Consider the following 8806-nt stretch of genomic DNA (forward strand, 5'->3'; position numbering starts at 1 on the left):
GCAGACTCAGATAAAACTGAATTTATCTCCATTCTTATTAACTATATGACCTTGGGAATACAGTTTAAACTCCCTGACTCTCAGTTTCCAATTTAGAGTGTCTTGACAATTAATTAATGGTGGATGTGACTTAGGGTGCTACTTATTAAAGCATAATTATAGCTTAAAAATGAAATATAGTTTCTGATAGCAATTTCCTTCCAGGCTACAGTATAGGAAGAGGGGAAAAGAATAACTTTACAATGGAGAAACCTGATGTATACTACCTCAATAAAGGTGATCAACGTAAACATCAACAATGATAAATCATGTTGATAGTATGAATGCTTGGCGTGATATAATGATACAATGTGGCACTTTATATATGTGAGATCATGCTCTTACAAACTCATAAGCCTAGTCTAATCATGAGAAAAATATTAACTTCCAATATGGAGGCATTCCGTACCTGACCAGTACTCGTCAAAACATCAAGGTAATCAAAAACTAAGAAAGCCTGAAACTGTCACAGTCAAGATGAACCTAAGGAGGGGATGAGTGAAAGGAGGGGGCAGATTAAGAGGTGAAACCTTCCAGTTACAAAATAAATGAGTCACAGGGATAAAATGTACAGAGTGGAGATTATAGACAATCATATTGTAATAACTTTATGCAGTGACATACTTAATAGTAACTAGACTTACTGTGGTGAGCATTTTGCAATGTATTGAAGTATAAAATTACCATGTTATACACCAGGAACTAACACAGTGTTGCAAGTCAATTATGCATCAATTAAAAAATAGGAACATGTAATCACAGTATTCTAATGGGTTCTACAGTGAATAATATTTGCATGCTTATAATGATGCAAACACTAGTTGTTGATATAATTTGAAGTATGACAAAGTTTTGGGGAGAGGATGAAAAGGAGGAATGGAGGTATTAAACCTTTGTCTCTTGTAACATTTATACATTTTAAAGTTGCTTTTTTCTCTTTACCGTATCTATATGAGATGAGAGATGTTATCTAAACTCATTGTGATCGAACCCAGGTCTCCCACATTATAGACGCTTTACCATCTGAGCCACCAGGGAAGTCAATCATTTCACAATATATGTAAACCAGAACTTTATTCTGTATGCTTTAAATTTATACAGTGATATATGTATATTATACATATATACATATATATCAATTACTCCTCAGTAAAACTGAAAAAAAGCTTTTTTAGAAATGTCAAGTTGAGACTAAATCATTTAAAAGGAAAAAAGAGGAGCCCAAGGAGACACGATGACTAAATATAATGTGGTGTCCTAGACAGGATCTTGGAATAACAACAACAGAAAAAAATAAGCATAAAACAAGGAAATCTGAATCCTAATTAATAATAATAGATCAGTATCGGTTCCTTAATTATAGCAAAAGTGCCATACTAACATAAGATGTTATTAAGAGAGAAAACGGGGTGCAAGGTATATGGAAACGCTGTACTGTTTTTTTAATTTTTCTGTAAATCTGAAAAATAAAATATGTTTTTAAAAATGCACTGTAACAGCCCCTTTCTGTGGACTCACTGAGTTAACACACTTGTTTGAAGTGTATGTTCTGTGCTAAGCCTTGTGCTGGGTGCCAGACCACAGATGGAACAAGGCAAGGCCCTGGCCTCCCAAAAAGCATGGAGCCTGTGGGAAATCAGCCAAGAAATCAGGCCTCCCATCCTCTCTTTTACACTGGAAGGCTCTGTACTTCCCCTTGGAGACCTAGCTGGAGTACAGCAGGTAAAGAAGGACCTGGCAGCCTTCTGGGCTGGGGGCTGTATGTGCGAAAGGGCTGAGAAGTGTGAGGGCAGTGAGGAGTGGGTTGGAGTGGAGTGGAGGCAGAGATATGAAGCTAGAAAACTCAGGCCTCATTTATTTCGTAAGTATTTTCGAGCACCTACTCGGTACCTGGACTTTCCAGGTGGCTCCATGATAAAGAATCGTCTATCAGTGCAGGAGACCCAGGTTCAATCCCTGGGTTGGGAAGAGCCCCTGGAGAAGGGCCTGGCAACCCACTCCACTATTCTTGCCTGGAGACTCTTGTGGACAGAGGAGCCTGGTGGGCTACAGCCCATGGGGTTGCAAAGAGTCAGACACAACTCAGTGATTAAATAACAAACTCTGTACCTAGGAATGTGTTTGGAGCTGCCTGAAGGTGAGAAGGATGACATGGGCATGGTCTCTGCGCTAAAGAAGTGGGAATAAGGACAGTGTACAAGTCATCCCAGGTGATGGTTTATTTGGAAATTGATCACTGACATGAGAGGATCAAAAGGGAATGACTAGTGATTATGTATCCCTGTGTATGTGGAGGGTGGCAGTGCTGCTTAAATTAGATCCCAGGGCTACTGTAACAAATCACCACACCGTTGGTGGCTACTAAACAAGAGAAGTTTATTTCTCACAGTTGTAGAGACCAGACACCTGAAATCCAGGGGTCAGCAGGCCTGCGCTCCCTCCCTCTGAAGGTTCCAGGGGAGGGGCCTCCTGCTTTGCTTTGTCCTGCTTCTGTGGGTCAGCCTTGCTTGGCTTGGCTTCTCACTGCAATCTCTCTCCATCTGCCTATCACCTGCGTTCCTTCTTCTTCCTGCGTGTCTCTGTGTTTTCTCCTCTTCTTATAAGACCACCTGTCATTAGATTTAACATTCAGCCTAAATCTAGGATTATCTCCTTTCAGGATGAACTTAATTATACCTGCAAAGACCTGTTTTCCAAGGTCACCTTCAGAGTTTCCAGTTGGGAAACATATCAGGACATAATGTTGGGACATACACATATCTTGTTTGGGGGCAGGGGGCTGCACTCACTATCCAACCCATTTAAGTGGCCAAGGAAGGACTTTCTGAGATGGGGACATTCTTGTGGAAAGTCTGGTTTGCAAAGAATAGGGAAGAGGGTTCTAGGTAATGAGAATGCCACACCCAGAAACCTTGAAGCAGGAAAGAGCTGTGTACATCTGAGAAGCTAAAAGGACTGGAAAACTAGGAAAGGGAGAGAGGAGCCAAGAATACCTTGTACGGCCTGGTAGGTGGGTCCATCCTGAGTCACAGGTGGTCAGGCTGGAAGGGATCTCAGAATGACTTGGGCCAGCGTCCAATCTCATTCTCAGCCCCGAGCTCCCCTTTCACCTACCTCCTGCTCTGGAAGGCTTACCCTCAGTGCACGACAACAGCTCCTGGGCCCTGATCCGGAGACATTCCGCCCTGCAGGAGGAAGCCCTTTGTCTGTGTCTATTTCAATGCCATCCAGCCAGAGTGGCGGCAGCTTTATAGTACCCTGCGAGCCTGGGTCTCAGTGCCAGCTTCCAGTTTTGCTGCAACAAGCCCCATCAGGCCCCACTGTGAGTTGCTAGCTGCTCCTCTGAATAAGCCCTACCTGGTTTTGTTTCAAGTCACTCAGGCAGCTGTTCTGCTGGGACCCAAGCTGTGGCCTGCGGTCTAGGAGCTAAGGTTAAATCTCTTTTCAGACTCTTACTGGCCACACAGCTTTGGGCAGACCAGTTAGCCACTCGACGCTCAGTTTCCTCATCTGTAAAATGAAAACAAAAAGCCCAATATCACAGCAAGATGGTGAGGCTCAAGTAAAATGATGTGTTTGAGATGTTTTATGAATTCCAGTGTTCTACATGATGAAGGAGGTGTTAGTAGCAAAGCCCTGGAGTTGCTCTTCATCTTCCGGGAGGCAGGGAATCCTCAGGACCCCGCTCATCACATCATACATCTCTCTACTTTGCACTGACAGCTGTGGTCACTGTCCATCCCTCCCTGTGGGGTTAACACGCCTCATCTCCCATTGAGATTTCATCCTGGAGAGAGCTCCCCAAATGGAAAGAAACAAAACTCAAATTCATGTCCCTGTAAAAAGCAGCCTGCCTTTGAAACTTGACCCTGTTGAAAACCTACTGAGCTGAGTGCAGAGGAGAAGGGGATTTTAAAAAAGGAAGAAAAAAAAAAACCATGAAGTAATTAATCAGCATTTTGTCCAACCCAATTTGGTTTCAAAGACATTCATCAAGACCAACATACCTGTCCAGGCCAATCCTGGGAGCCCTGTGCGTGGCCACGTGGACTTGACCTCCTGGTTGTCTGCAGTCCTGCTCATTTACAAAATGGTTTCAAAGAAGGTAACAGTTTGTGGTAATGGGAAACATATGGGCTGGTGGCTGCTGTCAGTAAAAATAGCCGGCATGGCCCATGCGGCCAGACGCAACGTCAAACTGAGTGCAGGAAGACAAAAGCTGTGTGAAGAAAGGAAAAACAGTTGTTTCAGAAGACTAGAGATGGGAGCCTGCCTGGTGGGGGAGGAGGGACTGGGACGTGAAGGCCAAGGACTCCTCAAAGGCAGAGACGTTTGCATGAAAAACCAGGCCTCCCTGGCCTGGTTGTCCACATTCTCATGCCCCAGGGGGTCAGAGAAGGTTCTTTCTGGGCACAGAGCTGAGGCTCAGCACACGGGACAGATTTCTGTAGGCTGTGCACTGCGGTACGCATCCTCTTACCCAACCATCCTGACAGAGGATGAAGCCTGAAGGAACTAGACAAGGAGGCCAGGCCAGCAGCTGAAAGAAAAAAACTCAGGCTGAAACTTTAGGATCTTTTTCACATGTATCCTGCTTTGTAGTGTGATAGAAAGAATGTGGATTTGAAAATTGTGAGCCTGATTTCTTCTGACCATAAACACACCCACTGTGTAAACATAAGCAAATTAGTTAATCTCTCCGAGCTTCCATGTATTAGTCTGTAAAGTGGAGATACTGTAACCAATGACTGTTTTCAAGACTATATGTGCTGATTCTCCTGATTTTTTAGTGGCTTGCCCTGTTCATGCATTCATTCAACAAATATTTATGAAGTACCTGCTATGGGACCAAGCATGGTTACAGAGGAATAAATCAGTGAACAAAATAAAACAAAACAAAACAAAACCCACCCGCTGTCACAGAATTTACATTCTAGTTGTAAGTAAAGCATAGACTGTTGGGAGGAAGAACATACCATGGACACAAGCAAACAAGGGAAAGGGGTTGAGAGAGCAGGGATTGGGATGCAGTTTTAAGTGGGATGGTCAAGGAAGGCTTTGCTGGGAAGGTGACATATGGACAAAACTCAAAGAAGGTGAGAGAGTGAGACACAGACCTATTTGGGAGGCTAATGCTGAAAGTGGAAGAAGCCACTGGAGGGGAAGTCTGGGGTGCTCCAGAGACTAGCGGAGCTGGAGTGAAAGGAGCCAGAAGGGTATGGGGGCGGCCGTGCTGCCAGGGCGGGTGATGGTTAGGAAGGAACTTGGCTTGACTCTGTTGAAGTGGAATGTCTTGGAAAGATTTTCGAAAGAGAAGTGACAGGATTAGATTCGTCTTTTAATTTTTTTTAAATAGGATGACACTGGCTGCTGTTTTGGGAAGTTCCTCCATGAGCAGGTGCTGAAGCAGAGAGATTAGACAGGAGGCTATTGTAGGAATTCAGGTGAGAGCCAATGATTTCTTTGATTGAGATGATGACATTGGAGATGGTGAGTAGTGGCAAGTTCCTCCCAAATTTGCTGCTGGTTTGAATGTGGGTTTGGGAGAGAGCAGTCAAGAAAGGCTCCAAGAGAGGGAGAGGGTGGGATGATTTGGGAGAATGGCATTGAGACATGTATAATATCATATAAGAAACAGATCACCAGTCCAGGTTCGATGCATGATACGGGATGCTTGGGGCTGGTGCACTGGGATGACCTAGAGGGATGGTACAGGGAGGGAGGTGGGAGGGGGTTCAGGATGGGGAACATGTGTATACCTGTGGTGGATTCGTGTTGATGTATGACAAAACCAATACAATATTGTAAAGTAATTAGTCTCCAATTAAAATAAATAAATTTAAATTAAAAAAAAAGAGAAAGGGTCCAAGAAAGGATACATGTATACGTATGGCTGAGCATCTGTTCTGTTCACCTGAAACTATCACAGTATTGGTAAATGGCTATACTTCAATACAAAATAAAAAGTTAAAAAAAATAACGCTGCTAAAAGTAGCTGAAAGAAGCTGCTGTTAGCAGCGATGGAGATGACCATAGGTGAAGCAGGCTAGGGAGGACAGACCGGGTGTTCAGTGCTGCACATGTTAATTTTGAGATGCTTATTAGATATTCAAGTTGAAACAGAGCATCCCAGTAGATGAGAGTCGTAAACTCATAGTTGATACTAAAGACGATGAAACATTAGATTATCACAGTAGTGAATGAAGAGAGAGATGAAAAGGTAGTGATAAGCATTGGGCATCAAGGATTCACAGAGATTAAGTAATTTTCTACACAACATCATCTTCCAAAGCATGAGCTACAACAAGGGCCAACATACTGGGTATGTACGTGGACCTGAAACCTTCTGTGATAGATGGTGCTATTACTATTTATATATAAGAAAAGTAAGAGCCCAGAGAAGTAAAGTGATGTGCTCAATGTCAAACAGCTAATGAAAAACAGAACAGGAATCCTAACCCAGGTGTCCTGACCCCAGCTCCAATGCTCTTTCCATTCCAGCCATTGGCCCAGTGCTGGGCTTGCTTCTAAGGTAGGCATGCATCTTCCATCTGAATATATATATTTTTATATTTTATATAAATGTTATTATATAAATTATTTTATTTAATTTTTATTTTACTATTATAAAAATTATTATTTTATATAAATATATGTATAATTATTAAATTTTATATTTTTATTTTTATTTTATGTTTTATATTTTCAATCAAAAACAGGTCATTCTAACAGCTAAGTACTCTTGTTTTCCAAGCAGGAGGTCTTGCCAGCCTTAGAAAATAAGAAAATTATGAGAAACTGTTTTTGGCAAAGCCTGGGAAAGAAATGAAAGGAACAAGAGGAAGAGAGAAAATGACAAAAAAAATCTTGCCTTCTATCTTCCCCATAGGTACTCATTGTCTCCTGGACTCTAAATCATCTTCTCTATCTGTGGAGGACATAGATATAAGGCAGATACAATCTCCCCTGCCTTCTAAATCAGGCACGAGGGAGGGATAGAAAAATAAATTGTTGTACGTGGGGTCACCCAGCAATTCGAGAATGTGACTTGGAAGAGGTCCTAGTTATTTGGCACCACTCCTTTCCCCTAAAGTCTAACACTACTTTATACCATGCGTGCAGAAACTGGTGAAAATAAAATAATATCTAGTAATTTGTGAAGCACTTTTTCTTAATTTGGAGGGTAATTGCTTTACAATATTGTGTTGGTTTCTGCCGTACAAAAATGTGAATCAGCCAGAAGTATACATATGTCCCCTCCCTCTTGAAACTCTCTCCCACCGCCCACAACTTCCTACCCATCTAGGTGGTCACAGAGCACTAGGTTGAGCTCCCTGCCTCATCCAGCAACTGCCCACTGGCTAGCTATTTTGCATATGATAATGCATATGCTTCAACACCTCCCTCAATTCGTCCACCCTCTCCTTCCCCAGCTGTGTCCACAAGTGTGTTCTCTCTGTCTGTCTCTCTTTTCCTGCCCTGCAAATAGCTTCAGCAGTACCACTCTTCTAGATTCCATATATATGCATTCATATATGACATTTGTTTTTCTCTTTCTGACTAGCTTCACTCTCTGTAACAGGCTCTAGGTTCATCCACCTCACTAGAACTGACTCAAATTCATTTCTTTTTATGGCTAAGTAATATTCCACTTACGTACCACAACTTCTTAATCCATTCATCTGTTGATAGATATCTAGGTGGCTTGTGAAGCGCTTTTTAATCCACTGTTGATGCCACTGTTTGAGGCAGTTACTGTGCATGTTGACATCCATTTTAAAGGTGAATACACATGGCTTGGAGAGATGAAATAATTTGACCTGCTTGTGTGCACGCTAAGTTGCTTCAGTGATGTCCGACTCTTTGCGACCCTATGGACTATATCCCTCCAGGCTCCTCTGTCCAGGGGATTCTCCAGGCAGGAATACTGGAGTGGGTTGCCATGACCTCCTCCAGGGGATCTTTCTGACCCAGGGATCGAATCCGTATCTCCTGTATTGCACGCAGATTCTTTACCATGAACCACCAGGGAAGCCCAAGTGATTTGACAAAGGTTACCATAAAACAAACGCTGTAATTTTACCATATGTGGTTATTATCACTAGAAAATAAATGTAAATTTATATGAAAAACTGCCTCACTTGGCATCCATAGAATCTGCAACAATCAAGTCCAGTTTTGCTTTGGCATCACCAATTTCTTCAGTGTGATCAAGAGGCTTACCTGCATCTGCCTTCTCCCTTCCTATTTGGCCAACTTCACACCTTTCTGAGAAGCGCTTAATGTTGTTCCTCTCAAAGGAATGGCCTGGATCTTCTCCATCCTTTATCCCCAGTGCCTCCTCTGTTTGCTGTCACTGTGCAGGGAACTGCACATGTTGGCTGGGCTGCGCTGAGCTGAAGAGGAGAGGAAGAAGGTTGGAAGAACAGTTTGGGGTTAAGATCACAGAGAGCCTTGAATGCCAAGCCAAGTTGTGTGTATATCCATCTATGATTAGCAGGAGCCAGGGCCACTGGCTTGTCTAGCCCTTAGGTTCTGCAGCTCCATGCTGGATTGTCTTAAAAAAGACATAGTTTCCTAAGTCAATAAAGTGGGGGTGGACATGTCTTCCGCACAAACATCAGAAGAACCTTGCCAACACTTTTCAGATTTGGCAACCTGACTTTAATTTTTTTTCTTCCCACTCACATCTTAGGTCTTGTTATGGCTTCAGCCAAAGAAAACCAACTCAGGGCCATTTTAGGCTTGTTGGGAGTCTAAAGCAGGG

General features: G+C 42.8%; 1 long non-coding RNA gene across 2 annotated transcripts; it reads right to left on the bottom strand.

Moving 5' to 3' along the window:
* Positions 1-2390: 2390 nt before the first annotated feature.
* Positions 2391-8429, bottom strand: LOC114112785 (uncharacterized). 2 transcript variants are annotated; one of them, XR_006058574.2, is made up of 4 exons: positions 4520-8429; positions 4047-4258; positions 3397-3549; positions 2391-3224 (listed from the first exon to the last, which is right to left on the bottom strand). It is a non-coding gene; the product is annotated as an uncharacterized LOC114112785 (long non-coding RNA). The 2 variants fall into 2 exon arrangements; XR_003588006.3 differs by having other exon boundaries at positions 4047-8429.
* Positions 8430-8806: the final 377 nt, after the last annotated feature.

Source organism: Ovis aries, chromosome 2 (genome assembly GCF_016772045.2).
Source record: "Ovis aries strain OAR_USU_Benz2616 breed Rambouillet chromosome 2, ARS-UI_Ramb_v3.0, whole genome shotgun sequence".
Classification (NCBI taxonomy): Eukaryota; Metazoa; Chordata; class Mammalia; order Artiodactyla; family Bovidae; genus Ovis; species Ovis aries.